The sequence below is a fragment of the Lissotriton vulgaris genome, chromosome 6 (assembly GCF_964263255.1).
Source record: "Lissotriton vulgaris chromosome 6, aLisVul1.2, whole genome shotgun sequence".
NCBI lineage: Eukaryota > Metazoa > Chordata > Amphibia > Caudata > Salamandridae > Lissotriton > Lissotriton vulgaris.
In genome coordinates, this window is record NC_141694.1 from 778,505,591 (window position 1) to 778,525,073 (window position 19,483).

The window sequence follows — 19,483 nt, forward strand, 5'->3', positions numbered from 1 at the left end:
AAAATATTTGTATTGGCTTTCATTATCACAAGTAGCGAACATTTGCATAGTTGCTGTTTATCTATTGTAAAAATGCTGAATTGGTTCAGAAGCAGTCATTCTGACTCTCTGTTGCGAGGTGAATATGAGGTTACAGTACAAGAGAAAGCTTGTTCCCTTCTCTTTCGCTGGCCCCATATCCTTTCAGTTCTAAAGTAGTGTATATATACCACCTCTCTCTTTCTGCACTTGAACTCCATATCTTTTTTAATATTTTCGTGAGCACTCGCCCCTGCATGCTTTTCATGCACATATACAAGTTCATATCTTTTTTAAATTCTTTTCTCTTAGGCGGGGCATCCGTCTGCCACATTTCACATTGCTACCATACCTTACTGAAGTTCTGATATGTTCGTCAAAACGCACGCTATTGGGTGCTAGAGGATTGTTTTAAAAGATTAAAACATGAGTTAAGAATGTTTTTTTGTGGATGCCTGCCCCAAATAGGAACTTTGTAGTTAATCTGTTTGATTTAACATGGAGACATTGGCTAGGGAGTCCCAAGGCACGGGGTCGTTGCAAGCTTATAACTTTTTAACTAGCTTCGGGGGCAGGTATGGTGCAACCTCTCCAGAGCTCTATGCAGCATGGGGCCTCATTTCCCAGGCCGATTCATGTAACAAGTTGCCTGGGGCCCCATTTTCAGCCCCATAAGCAAGCTGGGGGGGAGCACCATTGCACCTCTCCTCCAATAGAAGAGGAAGAGGGGGCACACCAGCCTGCTGCCTCGAGAAAGCCAACTTGACGTAGGAGACCACATCACAAAGGGAAAGAGGCCCATGACCCCATCTCCAGGTCCCCAATGGCGCTTGTGCTGCCTGTGAATAGTGGGAGCTGGGCAGCTACTGAGCACAAAGCACCCTGTCCACATGGAACAGGCAGAGGAGAACTCAGTTTATGGCTCCCAAGCTGGCAGAGATAGATGAAGGCTGGGCAAGAAGCTGGCAGCGGGGGTGAGCTCTATTGCTGCCCCGGAAGTGGAAGCATGTAAGGGTGCCCAGTTGGGACCAGGCACCCTCGAAGAAGAAAATACAATAAAAGGCAAGCGATTCTATGTCAGGTCCGGAGGCTTCAGATTATGCTTTTGTATCTTCTCCGCTGTTTTATTCACAAAAGTCACAGCAGCCAAAACACCAATAACAACAGCCCTACCACAGAACACAGGGTATGGGCAAACAAATGAAAAAATGTCCATCAACTACAAATCCCATGAGTATCACCAGGCAGTCCATAACGTAGTCCATAACGTAGTCCTTTCTCAGTATCCACTGCAGCTAGATAGGACATCCCCTTCATGACCACTTCCTCTTTCTTCGGTGCTTCGCAGCCCGTTAAGTGGTTTTTATTCCTCTCTCCTCATTTTCCTTCATGGTTGGGGTTTGTTGGAGTTTTAAATTGACACATTTTGGTGTATTTCTTATTGTGGGGTTTGCTTTTATGCTCCGTTTTTCTTTACAGAGCCCATTCTGGTCGCGGGAGCATTTTATGCTCCTACGCGACTTTGCTCGTTTTTCAGCCGCCTCCGGCCACTAGGGGGTGCTAGTGCGTCTCGTTCTCCTCGGCGCGATTTTCTGTCAGGGAATCGGCTGAGGAGAACGTTTCTGCCGAGCCTTCCCCTGTCGCCTCACCAAGACGCTCGATTTTGAGTCTGTATTGCCCCACAGTTGTTTTAAACGCCCCGGTTGGGGTCTGTATTGCGGCCTGACCGCGTTGCGGCCTGCGGGCGTATGAGGGCACTCTGAGCCGATTGCTTCCACTTGATTGAGCCTAGCGCGGGGAGGTGACGAAGGCCTGGTCCTGCTAGGAGGACCTGCGCGCTAGTGGGGTGAGTGCCCCCCATTATTCCCGGTTTCCACTGGGCACCATATGCTGGCAGCTTCGCTCTGCCCCTAAATTCCTGCACCGGCTATAGCCTACATCCCTGTCAGTTAGGTTGATTCTAGCCCCCCCTTTTATCCTACCTTCATACATTGGGTTTAGCGCTGGGCGCCTGGTGACGATGGGGGACGAATACTACGAGGAAGAGGAGTCGCAGGGCTACCTCAATGATGAGGAGTTCTACCAGGCTGTGGATAGCTCGATTTATAGGTGTCAGAGATTGTGGGACCTATGGAGGAGCGCCTCTCAGCACGCATTATACAGGAGTGTGAGAGGGTGACTCAGGCACACCTAGGGGCTACTGCTGGTCCTACGGCCCCTACGGGGACTACTCCCCCAGCCCCTAAGAGACCCTGTAAGGAGGGGGTGTCAAGTGGAACACGCGGTATGGACAAAGACGCCTTTGAAAGGTTGCGTGACGCATTCCTGGCTAAGGTGACAGATCCTGCCCCTGCGTCCTCCCCGCCCCCGGCCCTTTGGGCTCCGCAGGGTCAGCTCCTTTGTCTCCAGGACAGACCTCCCCAGCGGACACCGATGATGAGGATGGGTCGGAGCGTTCTTGGCGGCCTTCGGGCTCCGCCGCCGAACTTCCACGGGATGATTCAGGTATGTTGGACCCGGATGAGATAATGCATCCGCGGCCTGGACCCCTGGGGAGAAGGTGGTAAAGTTTGTCGCTGGCCGCCTCCGCAAGCCCTTGGAAAAGGAGGCAAGGAGTTGTTTGCGTGGGGAATGCCCCAAACCCACGTTGGAGGGGAAGGTTGCCCTGACCCCTGAGTTGGATCCGAAAATGGCCACGTTTTTAGCTAAATTTGTTAAGGATCCCCGCAAAGGCATTGACCACTCCTGGCGATCTTGCCAAGATAAACTCTTGGACGCCATAGGCCCCATTACAAAAATTCTGGACATGGCAGAAGGGGTGAAAGAGTCCGGGGCGACCATCTCTCCTGAGGTCCTCTACAACTGGGCGCAGAGAGTAGTGGTGTTCCTGGGGAACGCGAATTGCGCTCTGTCTACGGAGCGTAGAAGGTCCCTCTTAATTAAGTTCGACCCTAAGTTGGGGGATCTGGCCTCTTCTGAGGCGGGGGCTGTGGCCCAGGGTGGTCTCTTTGGAGAACCATTTATAAAAAAACTGGGAAAGTTTGTAAATACCTTCACGTCACTAGATAGGGCCCAGTCGAGTATCAAGAAAGTCTTCCACCAACGTTTCTCCAGGGGGGCCGGTCGCGGAGGGGGCAGCCCGACCGGCCGTGGTGGTCAGCAAGCGACCAACAGGAATCAAGGCTCCGGACGAGGACAGTATAACTCCTCACAGAATTACAACACCTGCTATCCCACCAGAGGACAACATTTCCGTGGTCGAGGTGGATTCAAGAATGCTGCTGGGAACGCCTTCAACAGTGAGTGTTGTCTCAGCGGACCAAGTCCGCGTGGGGGGGCGATATGCCTTGTTTCCAGACTCCTGGGCCGCAATCACGGCAGACGCCTGGGTTTTGCAAACTGTACGGGGTTTCCACGTGGAGTTTTACAATCAGCCCCGCCAGGGCAGGCCGCCTCCTCCCATCGTTTTCTCCTGTGCGGACGCACGATTGGTCGACAAAGAGGTTTCAGACCTGCTTCGCAAGGGCGCCATTTGCCGCTCCGTTCAGCACCCGGCTGGGTTCTTGAGCAATTTGTTCCTGGTGGACAAAGCAGATGGTGGGAAGCGTCCGGTAATCAATCTCAAAGAGTTCAAAAGATGGTTGGTCTACCGGCATTTCAAGATGGAGGGTATCCATCTTTTAAGAGATGTTTTGCTTCCCAACGATTGGATGGTGCGTTTGGACCTCAAGGACGCTTACTTGGTGGTTCCCATTCATCCCCTGCACCGGCGTTTTCTACAGTTCCGGTGGAGCACCATCTCCGACGCGGTCTGACGTACAATCAAGTGGTTCCCCTGTCGGACAAAGTCAGGGAAGAGATGAATTGGTGGCTGGCACATATGGAGGCCTGGAATGGCCGAGCAATTTTCGGTCCTGTCCCGACTTGGTGATAGAGTCCGACGCCAGCCGTGCTGGATGGGGCGCCCGCTGTGGAAAGTTTTCCACAGGCGGTGCCTGGTCGTCCGAGGAACCGGAGCTTCATATCAACTGTCTGGAACTGTTGGCCGGGTCCTTCGCGGTTCGCTGCTGGACCAAGGACACGGTTCGGTCCTGCGTCTTGCTTCGCATGGACAATATCTCAGCTGTGCGCTACGTCAACCATTTAGGGGGCCCTCGTTCCAAGGCCCTTTCAGACTTGGCGAAAGATTTTTGGAATTACTGCCTGGCGCATCAGGTTTCAGTGCCAGCGGAGTATTTGCCGGGTCAGGACAACCAGGTAGCGGACTGGCACTCCCGACATCTGCGGGACTCCAGTCAGTGGAAATTGGACCCGCAAGTGTTCAGGTAGCTGAACGACGCCTGGGGCCCGTTCTCGGTGGACCTTTTTGCGTCTCGCCTGGACTTCCAGCTCCATCGTTTCTTCAGCTGGAGGCCGGACCCCCTAGCGGAGGCCACGGACGCCTTTCTCCAGGATTGGAGCGGGGAGAGGTCTTACGGCTTTCCCCCGTTCTCAATGATCCTGAGGGCGGCGGCCCATCTTCGCCGCCAGCAGGCGGACGTAGTCATGGTAACTCCATGGAGGAGGTCGCAAGTTTGGTTTCCAGTTCTTTTGGAACTTTCTTGGGATTCTCCAATCCTACTCCCCTGGTTTCCGCGGCTTCTTCTCAGCGCGGACGGGGAACTCCATCACCTGCTCACTCAGAACTCGCTTCACCTCATGGCATGGAGGCTTTCAGGCGACGTTGGTCGCTCCCGGGCCTTTCGAGACCAGCTGAGAGTTTCCTCTCGAAGGCCTGGGCAGGCAGCACAACGAAACGTTATCGCTCTGCCTGGAATAGGTGGTCACGTTGGTGTCTTCGACGGGACCTGGATCCCGTGGTTGCAGGCGTCGTTCCTGCGTTAAACTATTTGGCAGAGTCGGCTTCGGCTGGCCTGGCCTACCGTACTATTAATGCGATGCGCTCAGCGATCTCGGCGGGCCATCAGCCGGTTGCGGGGTTCCGCTGGGGGAACACCCATTTGTGTGTCGGCTCCTGCGTGGGGTTCGACTTTCCCTGCCCCCAGAGCCGCGTTATTCGGTTCTTTGGGATGTTAACCTGGTTCTCAACCTTTTTTTGTCATGGCCACCGAATAAGTACCTGTCTTTGAAGAAACTCTCGGCAAAATTGGCAATGCTTTTATGCCTCATGCAGACGAGTGTCGGATGTGCACGCCCTGGATGTCGCGGCAAGAGTTTTTTCCCCCTAATGGGGTAGTCTTCACGTTGGGGCGTCGCACGAAGTGTGCTTCACGGACGATTTCCTACCCGTACTTCGTGGACACTCCCAAACTGTGCGTGGTCCAGTGCTTGAAGGCTTATAAGGAACTAACCTTGGAACTTCGCCCTCCGGGCGAACGACAGTTGCTAATCGCGCTGTGCAAGCCGCACAAGGCTGTCTCTTCTCCCACCATCGCCAGATGGGTTCGGTGGGTAATGCAGGAAGCAGGCATTGACACGAAACAGTTCGGTGCTCATTCAGCTAGAGGGGCCATGGCCTCGAAGGCGTTCTCTTTAGGTGCTAGATGGGAGGATTTGATGCGAGCTGCGGATTGGCCTTCTGACTCCACCTTTAAAAGGTTTTACTTCAAACCGGTGATTGATATTGCTCATTTGGTGGTGAGTAAGCTTTGAACTAGCATACTCTGAATCCTCCGGTCCTGATATAGAATTGAAATTTGCCTAGCAGTGTAACGGTAAGTTTCAATTCTATTAAGGACACGGAGGCGAGGATTATCCCTCCCCGACTTCCTGCAAAGATTTCCCGCCCGTACTGCAGTAAGTACTTAGGTTTTCCAGTCCTGTGGTTATGTGAATTGTACATTGTGCATTGTGTGGTCGTTGGATGCTGGCAGGTTTTTTCTCTTTCACTGCTGACGCTGTGATATCTTTTGTAGGAAATGATGGCGCCAAGCAGGACCAATAAGAACATAGCGTGCCTCGCGCGAAGAAAGAGGAAGTGGTCATGAAGGGGATGTCCTATCTAGCTGCAGTGGATACTGAGAATGGACTACGTTATGGACTGCCTGGCGATACTCATGGGAGTTGTAGTTGATGGACATTTTTTCATTTGTTTGCCCATACCCTGTGTTCTGTGGTAGGGCTGTTGTTGTTGGTGTTTTGGCTGCTGTGACTTTTGTAAATAAAACAGCGGAGAAGGTACAAAAGCATAATCCTCGCCTCCGTGTCCTTAATAGAATTGAAATTTACCGTTACACTGCTAGGCAAATTTCGATTCTCTTGAGCAGCTGGAGAGCCAGTAATAAAGTAGTTACTGCTCTTCCAACTAAATTGCCACATAATGCCTCAGAAGAGGCTCATTTACATATTGCCCTTGCCTTGTGGAGGCCTCAGGGTGACAGGGGCATCATCAATGTTTAACATATTTATAGGGGGAGATGCAGCAGTTTCTCTCACAAAGTTATTCATCATATTTAAAGTACTCCTAAGGTTGGAGCTTTTGTTTTACAGCTGGTAGTGCTTGGAGTGCAACACGTTTTAGGTGCTGGCTCTAGATTTGCATTTTATTGGGCTTGAATGTGTATACAAATGACGCAGACACACGTTATGTTCATTCTGAATGTTTTTTAAATTATTTATGTTGACAAAGATTCCTGAGCAATGTTGAAATACTTTATTGATAATATTTATTACGTTTGCACCTGTTATTATTAATGTTGCTGGATCTTTTAAACATATGAATTCTTTGTCTATTAATGTAATAACCCTTAAAAATGCAAATAGGCCTGTTCTATATAAACTGATACCCCTTTATATTTTGATGTGTTGTTTGGTATAGGTGGAAGAGCATTTTGATTTTGTGGGTCATGACCCTATAGGGGGCCAAGTAAGATTACAGAATGTTATCTAAGGTATTTTAAATCTATCTAATGTATGTATTTGTCAATTAATGCTTAGTATTTTGTAGTGTGTGTAAGAAATTTACTTTCCCTTTTTCTGAAGCAAATGCACAAACTGGACAATAATTTATTAAGTGGTATTATTGGATCCAGTGAATGGTGATTACTTACCAACATCACCTCCCCTGAGTAGGCAGGCCTTGAACTGCTCTGCTTCGCTGTTCTGAGAGAGTCAAGCACTACACTGAGGCACTTGGTTTCTAGTAAGAGAAAAGTGTGGAGCTATTAATTGTGCAGGCCTCACCCTGCACAATTATTAATCCAATATCCAATATTGGTGTTCAGGACTGGTAAGCATTAATACAATTTGATAAGTTCAATTTTGCCACCCATTACCTATGCATTAATGCCCAACTATCAGAGCACAAGGCTCTCAGAGGAGTTCAAAGTTTTTTTTCTGTGATCTCCAGATGTGGGAAAGGAAAGCCTTTGCACATATTTGTCATGTGAAAATATTGATTGTTGTTTAATGGAGTAACTGCATTTATTATGGCTGGTTTACATTTTTTGAATGATGCGATGACCGGGTGGACTTTCATTCACAATATTCCTATTAGAGTGTTCCAGGCGGTAATGTGCATTGAATCTCAGCACTACACACCAGGACTGTATGAGAGAGTTAATCTCAGTAGGCTTAGGGACTGCAACAGGTACCCACACCATAGATCTGGGAAAGGGGGTGGACCCGGCTTTCTTGAGTGTTGCAGGTGATGGGAGGCTCCAGGAAATTCAAGCTTCAATTATTTTTTCTCTCTCTAAGTGTGCTGCAGAATGCAGCACACTTAAAAAGAGTAAGAAATGGGGAGAAATAACAATAATTCTCATTGTTGCATCTCTATTGGGAAGGCATAACATTTTGGTGCATTCCTAAATCTGGGAATGCACCAAAACCAATTTGTGAATGTGTTGGGACACCCAACCAACATGCCACCCATGGTACACCATCCCAGAGCAGTGTAACGCAATGCAGCAACTTGTAGTGCCGTGTGTTACTCCAGATATACCATGAAACCCAGGGCTAGGTGGCCTGGCATTGCCTGGCAACTCTGACTTAAGGTTTGCGACTCCAAGGGCAATGCAATCCTATTTTAAATCTGGCCCCAGAAATCCAGGAAGCGACTTCCTGAATGCAGCAACTTATAGCACCATTACCTAGTAAAGGACCTTGTGAACCAGAATTTATACCTGAAGTTTGTACCTGACTCTCCATATTTGTTAAAGTTAGTGGCCTACTGAAATAGTAGTCCACTACAAGTGCATTGTGGTGCAGTGTGTCCTGCACCCATGCACAGGCTCAATCCAGCCAGCTCTGACAATCCATGATGGGTGCCAGCCTTTCCCTCCCCCAAAGGCGCTCAATGCAGGTGGCCTCATGGTACTGCTTCCTCTCACACAAACCAGACTAAGCAGTAAGCAGTATCTTCAGCCTCGGTTACTGACAGAGAGTTCCAAATTGCAATTTCCTAAACTAGACAACAAACACTCTTTAATAGTCATTTGCCAGAGAGGTTTCTTGAATAAAAAGTAGTTGTTTGCAAATCAAAGAGCCCTGACTGCTCAATAAGTATGGATAATTTCCAAAAGATAGGAATGAGTACCCGGCTGCATCTAAAAACAAGAACTGGCAGAGCCAGTAGGTTTCATGCTTGTATCAGAGCACTGACAAAATCAAGAAAAAATGCCATTTGCAGTACAGAACATTGTAAAAAAGGAAATTCTTTGCATCTAAAATACTTGGATGAGACTACAAAATAAAGGCCATATGTATTGTTATTTCATTCACAAAAAGTGGTTGTAAATTACACACCACTTTGTGAAAATGGAATTAGATTTAGCAAATATATAATAATGTATTATTGGAAAATTGGAATGTTGGGAGCTCCATTGAAGACAAGGAAGTAAGTTCATGTTTATAATGGCTGGTATGACACTTCTGCTCCAACATTAAAAAGATTGTCTACTAGTTTCCCTCTTTTTATTTAAACCATTCGACTCTCAGGGGGTGGAATGTGCTAATGTCCTTACAGCTGTTCTGCCTCAGGCTATACTACTGGCTAAAGTCCCTCTTCCTCATTATGTGACTCTGGTTCAGGGCCTTTAACAACCAGTATAGCCCTCGTCACTGGGCTATATGGCTACATTAGGTCAGTTCACAAAATATTGAATTACAGGTTGCTGCGGAATGGCCAGCCTAATTAATATTTATTAGACACATTTCAATTTGTGACTGCATGTATTTGGCTGCAATTGCAGGGATGGGCTAAAAAGGAACAGCACATCACCATCCCTCTGAATGCATTTCAAATCAGAAAAGTGTTTTTAAAGCAGCCAGTGTTCTGTAAAGGTGCTGCTTTAAAAAAAATCAATTTTGGGAAACATCAGGTGGGGCAAAGAAGATGGTCCACAGAACCACTACATGTTCTCCCTATATCTTCCATTTCAATTCCCAAAGGAGAAGGGCTCCCAAGGAGACCCATTTCCCTTTGTGAATAATTGGCCACCTCCTCGAAGAGCTGATAACTGGTCAAGGGTTTTTACCTATGATTGCAGTCCCAAACCATTGATTTATTCAATACCAAATAGCAAATATGGGTAGGAATGTCCCTTTCATGGCAATTTCAAATTGTGAATCTATATGGTTCACAGATCAATTTTCTGACTTGTAAAATGAGTTTTGTACATCGAACTTTTGCAGTTGATAAGGCAGTGATTTTGCATATCACAGGGCTTGTAATCTCAAAAAGGGCTTACCATAGTAAGCTATAAGTGAGTGAGGGTAAAATACCTTTCTTTTTTTTTTCCTCCTCATTTGCCTTATCGGTGCCCAAAACTCAAATTGACCACCCTAGGCTTTAGTTTCCACCTCATTTGCTGGTGATAGAGAGGGGGGGAGAGCGGAGGGGGGGGGGGGTCCAACAGCGCACCCAACCGTAGAAACCTCCATCCAGGACAAGCCTGGTAAAGTTAAAGGGGGTCCTCTTCCACAGCGCATCAGACCCGACCCTTCATCTCCTTGATAACAAGAAGACTCTTACCAAACGAGGCAAGCTAAGGCTTAATCATTGGATTTATGCTTTAGCAAAACCAAAAGTCCCAAAAAACAACAACAAAAAAAAACCCATTCTCACCCAAAACAAGTCAAAAAAGGAGTCCAAAATGTATATCTCTTTTTCGTCTGATCCGAAATATCAAGTTTCCATGAATATCTGATGGCACGCAGCCAATCTGCCACTATAGGCGAGACCGGAGAGACCCACAATTTACAAATCTCTCTTTGTGCCAAAAGTACAGAATAAAAAATAAGCTTGGCAGCGTCGTCCATCCCCTTACCATGTAAGTGGAGTCTTCCAGGTATAACCGACTCAAGGCTTACCTTAATCTGTGACCCAAGGGCTTTCGACAGACAGCTACTCACTTCCTCCCAGAATGGTTGAATCTTCGGGCATAGCATGAACATATGTAGATCAGCTTCATTAGGACTGTTGCATTTGGGACAAGCCTGGACCAAATCTCGAGAGTCTTCGTGGAGACCAATATGCCCTGTGCAACGTGAAGAAATGATTCCTTCTTAAATTCGCAGGCTTAACTATTTTATAAAGCTTAGTCATTGTTACTTGCCATTGGTCTTCTGTTGTGATCCCAGGCAAGCTGTTCCTCCACAGGGTCTCAGGTAACTTGAATGGGCCGTCCTTCCTTTCCAACATCAGCCAATACTAAAGTGATATTTCTTTCTTAAACAGAATGTTAGAAAACAGCTTGTTCTCAAACTTGTTGTATGAATCAATTCGACCACCTGATCCCGCCAACCAGCTCTGAATCTGTAAATACTTAAATCTGGAGAAACAACGCCCCCATATCTCCTCACACTGCCCCCAACAATTCAGCTTTCCATCCAGGAATAAATCCTTCCACCTCTGTGGACCCATCTCCTTTAATGATTGAGCCAAAAAATCCCTGGACCAAAGTGGAGATCCCTGCGATTCCCAAATCATAGCCATTTGACTATGGTAAGGAATCTTCAAAAGTCTCCTAATTCTGAACCAAGTCTCTTCTATGCTTCTTATAACCCTTAACCTAACCTTTTGAAAAAATTTCGGATCAGCAAATTTGTACATAAAACCTTTTTCATTACATTTTTGTTTCCTGAGCATGGCTTCAAACATTTTACCAATCACATTGTTGGTCGGGATATCCAACAGCATCCTGCTGTTTTTCAATAAGAAAGCCCATGAATAATATTGTAAGTCCGGAATCGCTAAGCCTCCTTTAACAAGTCTTCTCCTAAGCTTCTTCCAGGATAGGCGCGGACCTTTTGATGCCCACAAAAAAGTACTAATCTCACTTTGCAAGCTTGTAAACCAATCCCTCTTAAACATCAGGGGAATTGTTTCAAATAAAAAAGTTAACTTAGGCAACAACATCATTTTAACCAATTTTGTCCGACCAAATATTGTGAGTGGCAAATGCGACCACCCTCGTAAGCTGGCAGTTATCTCCTTTTTGATCTTAATAAAATTCACCTTAGTGAGGTCTGCAATATTCTGCGTAATCCCTACTCCTAGATAGCTCTTCTCTTTTTTATATAAAGTACCCTCAGTGTTCATATTCCAGGCCATAATTTCTGTTTTGTCTTTATTAATATCATATCCTGAAACAGACCCGAACTTTTTAGTTAAGTCTAAAAGAGAGGTCATAGATTTTTGTAAATTAGGAGTATATATGATTATATTGTCCGCATATAAACCAATCTTTCTTGACCAGCCTTCAAACTCAAAGGGTAAGATATCCTCATTGGACCTTTATCATACACGCTAAAGCCTCTATGTATAAATCAAATAAAAGTGGTGATAGCGGACACCCTTGTCTAGTGCCTCGCATGATCAACACTAGCTGAGTTAATGTCCTGTTAACTAATACCCTGGAGGTAGGGGCTTGATATATTGCAGATAGAGCTTTACTAAAATGTACTCCCAAATTAAGGTGTTTTACCAATGCCTGCAGGTAGGCCCAATTTACACGATCAAACGCCTTGGCGGCCTCTAACGCGATAACCGCCAAAGGGAGATCGTGAGCAGACGCCATATCGATAGCACCAATGAGGGAGAAGGTTAACTCTTTCAAATATCAGCCCCTGGCGAATCCTTTCTGATCTTCATGAACTATTTGTGGTATAACAATATTCAGCATATTTGCCATTATTTTAGCAAAAAACTTATAGTCGGTATTGAGCAATGAAATAGGCCTGTATGATTCCACAGATTGGGGGACTTTCCTGGCTTTAATATTAATGAGATGTTGGCCTCATTCCAAGAAGGAGGCAGGGATGCATCACCCAAAAATATCCCGTTAAATAGTTGGCAAATAAATGGTGATGTTATCCCGGCCAGTAGTTTATAAACTTCAGCAGGGCGACCATCCGGTCCGGACACCTTACCTCTCTTCCCCTTACTAATGACCTTCTCAACCTCAGACTCAGTAAACTCCAGGTTCAACTCCTCATTCCGTTCATCATATATAGGGTCTAACAATGTCACTCACGTTTGGACATCCTTTTCTTCGACTACCAAGTCCTCTTTATAAACTTTCCAAAAATAATCAAAAAAGGCATCAGCTATCCCTTTATTGTCTGTAATCATCAGACCTGTGTCCTCAGACTTGACCTCTTTAATTAGATTTCGAACCTTATCACTCTTCGTTTTCCACGCCAATAGTTTACTACATCCCTCTCCATATTCAAAATGGGCCAACTGACTCGACTCCCACTTCTCCTTAACTCTCTCCCTCAGTATTAATTCTGCCTTTAATTCTGCAAGATCTTGAAGGGACTTCTCATTGGAGCTACTGCTGCTAATTTTTGTCATAGCCACCTCTAAATTACATATCCTCTCCTCGAGGGCCGTAATCCTTCCATAATAGAATCTCCTTTTTTGCCGCCAAAGCTCCCAGTCTCCCTGGTAAAAACGCTTTATAAGTGTCCCAAACAATCTGTATCCTAGCTGATATCTGATTCTTTTCAAAAAATAGTTTAGTCTCCTCCTTCAGAACCTCCACCGCTTCATAGTCTGAGAGTGTTGTGCGATCTAATCTCCAGACTGAACCCGAAGTGCCTTCCCCTATTGTCAGATGGAGTATTATAGCTGAATGGTCAGGCAAATGAGCTCCAACATGACCCACCTGAACTACCGAGTCAACAAACCCACTATCAAGCAGAAAATAATCAATCCGGGATTTATGATAATATTTTCTATTATGAAATGTAAATCCTAACTGCTGACTGAATCTATGTCTCCAAATATCAAATAGACCAAACTGGGAGATCAGTAACCTGACTCTATTAGACATTTTGGGGTTAAACGCTGCTCTACTTCCTTCAGAGCGATCTAACTTATGTTCCAATACTGTATTGAAATCACCCGCCATGATGATCTGTCCCGGAAAGTTTAATAATTCTCTAGCCACATCATCTAGAGGTTCTATATCATCCTGGTTCGGGCCATAGTAACCCACTAAAATAAAAACCTGCCCACAAACCTTTCATTTAACAATCAGCCATCTACCTCCTACACTGGCCGCTTTCCCTTCCAGTGAAATATTTAAACCATGTTTAATCAACACCGCGACCCCTTTCAGCACAGCTGTCTGAGGGGAATAAATGGCATGGGCCACCCACCTCTGAGCCAAAAACAACTTCTTACTCTTTTCCCCGGTTAGACGTGTCTCTTGTAATATTATTATCTGGGCCTTAGAATCCTTCAAATAATTCAAAAGCAAGTCCCTTCTTCTTTTCACACGCATTCCATTTACATTCCAAGATAATATTCTCAACTCTCGAGACCTACGCCCACTCATCCCAGACATCAAAATCGACTTTTCTCACTCCCATCCTTCTACTAACAACAAAAAAGCTCTTGAGGAATTTTCCGAATTTTTTAACCCTGTCCCACTTTCCACCCCCACCCAAAGAAGAACCTAAACTCCCCCCCCCCCTTCCCTGGAAAACCCATCCGAATTACCCATGGCTTTTAAGCCCTATGGGTGCTTTTAGACGGGCTGAAATGTTAGAGAAACTTACACTTTACCAATTAACTAATGTACATGTATGAATTCTTTTAAAACTAAATATAGGAGCAAAAGCATTACCTAATTATACATCACCAGATTTATATTGTTCCAAAAAGTTATCAACCTCCTCCACGAAACGAAAATAATGCATTTTATTATTCTTGAAAACAAACCACTGAAAAAGGGTCCTAGGGCATATTTACCGACCTCACATAGACACAGCCCCCAACAGAATACTAAGCAAACAACAAGAGCCCATGGGTCTAAATAGAAAGAACTTTACAAAGACATAAAACTACAAGATGGACCTGATGCGAAAATCTTCAAACTGTGATTACTACAATCAAGATACCCCCTGATACTAGAGGATACCCATCAGTAATTGTCCGGTACTGCCCTATTCATCATTTGGGCTTCCTCATACCTTGTAACTTACAAGTTCACCCATGAGGACTAGATGTAAACGTCCCATGTCTTCGAGTGAACAAGGTTGAGTTAGAACCGGGTATTATATGATTTATAGCTACTGAATTGCAGTGCAAACTTAGAGAAAAATGTGTGGTTAAAATTGGAGAGAATGAGAGAAATTAACAAGTTTAATAGTGTCCCTCATGTATCCAACATTAGAAACAGTTCAGGAAGTAGCAGTTCAAAACAAATATCTGCTACTAAAGATGTATGTGGTCAACATGTTCCAGCAGACTAGCGGACATGGGTGTCCTCTGCCTTCATCAGGACCTTGGAAATTATTACTGCTACTGCAATAGGCGAATAAACAATATAAAACAATAATCATATCACCTGGACTCCTAGGTGTTTCTGGTTTCAACTCCTGTTAGTAGATCACTATATGGCAGGAGGGTGTGGCTTCACCTCACCTGGCTGCAGCTCAGGCGAATGGAGCACCGCTCTCTCCGTCGGTACACCCGGCTTGCAATTGAACCGTCTTGGGGAGGTGTAAAATCCAAAACGCTGTCCAAACCGAGTGAATTATAATAAGTATTTATTAGCATAAATACAATGAACTGTCTTCTAAACAGAGCCTGGGCCAACTGACTCAGAATGGAACATGAGTCATGTAGAACCCTGGCCAATGGTTCTTCTTGTCGCCAATGGCCAGGATGCCACACATCCCCTTTCGTCAACACAAATATTGCAAGTTACATACTTATCAAAACAATCGCATGACACATATATAATTGAACTATATACAACATTACAAATATCAGCATAAATATAAAACAAATGTTATCCTAGTGAACATGTGTTCACCAAACAAGAATACAAACTTTAATTGAATGATTATGTCATGACATAACCTTTACTTCAAGCTGGTTTGAATTTCAATCTTGAAGAAGCTGAATTCCATGAATCTTTAAAGCTTTGTTGTTTAAGTGTGGTATTGGATTGACCAGACAGTGTGTCCAATTTAGACAATAAACAAACAGGCACTTTTACAACCTTGCTCGTGGTCCACACATTTCCATCAGTTAGTTCTACAACTTGATGTCCAACTCTAACTATTTTCATGGGTAAAGAAAATTTGGACTCTCCAGCCTTTACTAACCTACCCTTCTTTACACGAACCCACTCACCAATTTTAAATTGAGACACAGGATTTTCACTATACTGAGATGGAATTTGACTTCCATTGGATGGCCACCTTCACATGTCACTAGAACTTCTAACCACTTTGTATTGATCAACTTTGTTCCTTATCTCTAACATCCATGACTGATTTAAGTCACGAACAGCCTTTCTTCCCCTCATTTTCTCAAATGGAGACAGATCACCTACCACACTGGGAGTAACCCTATAATTCCACACTAAATCTTTGAGAATCTGAGAACAATTCTTGACATTGGATAATGCCAATTGTACACCCTCTTTCAGAACTCTTATCCATCTTTCAACAATTCCATTACTTTGTGGATAATATACTGATGTTCTAATATGAGAAATACCATGCATAATCAGATCATCTTCCATTTGAGTGGATGTTAGCTGTGTACTATTGTCGGTAACCAAACACTTGGGAAACCCTTCCTTATCAAACACTTCATTTAAAAATTGAATAATTGTGTGAGAATCAATATGATGGACTAACTTAATTTCTGGCCACTGAGAAAATTGATCAATAAGGACAATCACAAACATCGGACTGTTGGACAAACAAATTGGACCAGCTATGTCAAGAGAAACTCTTTCCCAAACACCCATTGGTCTAGATACAGGAGCTTTATCATATTTAACAACTTTTTGTGACTTATCGCTCATAGCACATTCCATACACAATCTAACTTTTGACTCAATAAACCTGTCAATAGCTGGCCACAAAAATTCTGATCTTAATCTGTTTTTCATGCTAGGCATCCCAGGATGTCCTACGTGTGCCAAATACAATATCTGTTCACGCAAATCCTTGGGCATTACTAATTGTACACCACGAAATAACATGTCATCAATAACTGACAATTCATTGGCCACATACAAATAAGGCAATAACTCTTTATCTAAATCTTTTTTAACGGCCATTGAGTTGAAATATATTTGATGACTTCTTGAATTCCCTCATCGGTTGCACAAGCATTTTTCCATTCATCTTGTTTTATACACCCATTAGATACCATACAAACAGATATGATTTTTTCAGTACTTTCATCAGGAATAAATGATTCACAATCTTCCTTAACGGGTAAACGGGATAAACAGTCCGCTAAAACATTTTTGACCTCTGGAATGTACTCTACATTAAAATGGAAATCCTGCAGTTTGTACTGCCATCTGGCTATCCTTGGTGTGGCTTTCCCACAACCCTTTGTGGTAAATAACTCCACCAATGGACTATGATCAGTCCTAACCTTGAATGTTGTGCCATATACATACTTTCGGAAATACTCTATACCCCACCAGCATGCCAACGTTTCCTTTTCAAGTGTTGAATACTTGACCTCAGCATCTCGTAGAGGTCTAGATGCAAATGCAATGGTAACTAATTTCCCCTTCTGATTTTGCATCAAAACTGCCCCAATACCAATATTACTGGCATCAGTAATGATGACAGAACTACAGTGTGCATCAAATGTTGCCAATGCATAAATTGAAGATAGTTCTCTTTTAAGATTCGAAAATTCTGTAGCACAATTTTCACACCAAACAAACTTTTGATTTTTTTTCATTAAACACCTCATATGACTAGTCTTATCCGAAAATAGAGGAATGAATTTGGTGTAATATTCAGCCAGACCCAAAAAAGATCTGAGCTGATCTTTTGTATGAGGCTCGGGAGCTTCTTGAATTGCTTTAATCAAATTTTGCTTGGGTGATATACCTTTGCCACTAATGTTATGACCTAAATCGTCAACCGAACTCCTTCCAAATTTGCATTTTTCTTTAGTAAAAGTCATTCCACAGTTCCGCAATATGCTCAGTACTTTACATATTGTTTCAGAATGGTCTTGCTTATTGTTTCCAAAAACCAAAATATCATCTTGGAAATACAACGTATTTTTGACATCTTTAAACAATTTGTGCACCACTCTTTGAAACACTGCTGAGGCTGAAATCAGGTCAAATGGCATTCTTTTGTACCTAAAAGCACCCTCAGAAGTAATAAAAGATGTGTATGGTGTATCCTCATCCTGGGATCCTCGCCCTCCGCCTGGGACGACTCCTGGTGGCCCCCCGCCCTGGGCACCGCACCCAAACCGACAAACCACGCACGCAACCTGGGCTTCATCCTGGACTCCTCCCTCTCCATGACCAAGCAAGTCAACGCCGTCTCCTCGTCATGCTTCAACACCCTGCGCATGCTACGGAAGATCTTCCGGTGGATCCCCACCGAGACCAGGAAGACTGTCACCCAGGCACTCGTCACCAGCCGTCTGGACTACGGCAACACCCTCTACGCCGGAACCACCGCCAAGCTCCAGAAGAGACTCCAACGGATCCAGAACGCCTCAGCCAGACTCATCCTTGACATCCCACGACACAGCCACATCTCCGGACACCTAAAAGACCTGCACTGGCTCCCGGTCAACAAGAGAATCACCTTCCGTCTCCTTACCCACGCACACAAAGCTCTTCACGACCAAGGCCCGAGCTACCTCAACAACCGCATCAACTTCTACGCTCCCAAATGACACCTCCGATCAGCCAGTCACGCCCTCGCCGCCGTCCCCCGCATCCGAAGAACGACAACAGGAGGAAGGTCCTTCTCCTACCTGGCCGCCAAGACCTGGAACTCCCTCCCGACCGACCTGCGCCTGACCCAAGACCACCTTGCCTTCAGGAAGAAGCTCAAGGCCTGGCTGTTCGGGTAGCAGCAGCACCCCCCCCCCCCCTAGCGCCTTGAGACCCTCCGGGTAAGTAGAGCGCTCTATAAATGCCTATGATTGATTGATTGATGGTTTACTATCTTCATGCAAAGCAATCTGGTGATAAGCATTAGATAGGTCCAGGGTCGAAAATACAGTAGCCCCTTTCAAAACTGAAAACATCTCATTTATATTGGGCAACAGATGCCGATCCACCCACATACACTCGTTCAAATCCCTCAAATCAATACATAATCAGATTTTTCCATTCGGTTTGTGCACGACAACTACCGGAGACAACCACTCGGATGACTCGATCTCTTCAATTATGTCCAAACTGCACAATCTATCCAATTCTTCTTTAACCGCTTGTCTCATAGCTAGAGGGACATTTCGAACCTTATGGACCTTGGGTGTGGTATTTTCCTTCAGAATAATCTTATGAACAAAATCTTTTAGTAAGCCCAATTTAGCTGCAAAAACTTCTGGATATAATTTCTCCCACTCAGTTACGTTATCATCTTGGACTTGAGCAATGCAATCAGTGGTACCTAACACTTGTTTAGGATGGTTGGGATCTAAAGTGATGAGCAGATCCCTTTGTTGTGGCCACCCTAATAGAGAAGAACCATCTTCGCCAACATACATATTAGCAGTTATAGTAATGCCTTTAAAATTAATTCTTGCAACAAAATATCCCAAAACATCAATGGGTCTTTTCGCATAACCAACCAGTTTTAAATAAGAAGGCATTAATTTAATATTAGGACATTTCTTGAGGTAATTATCACCAATTAAAGTGTGACGAGCACCAGAATCGGCCATCACTTCTATATCAATACCATCCACATTATTTATACACAATGGGGAATCTCTTTTATTATCATTGACCTCATAAATGCAAAGCATGAGTTCCTCATCTAACGTTTCTGATTCTTGAGCTACTTCTCTAATTTGGGCAGGTTTATTGGAAAATCTATTCCTATTTTTACACATTCTGGAATAATGGCCTTTATTTCTGCAGTATCTGCACATCTGACCCACAGCAGGACAAGATTTATCATTAGCCAAATGACCCGGTAGTCCACATTTAAAACAAATATAATTGTTCTTTTTCATGTTTTGCATGTTATACCTTGTGTTCTCTTT

The 19,483-nt window shown here is 44.6% G+C and overlaps 1 protein-coding gene across 5 annotated transcripts in view; it reads left to right on the forward strand.

The window, feature by feature from the left end:
• Window positions 1-19,483, forward strand: part of LOC147707980 (amine sulfotransferase-like) — a 357,336-nt gene that overhangs the window by 127,621 nt on the left and 210,232 nt on the right. The window lies entirely within an intron of this gene.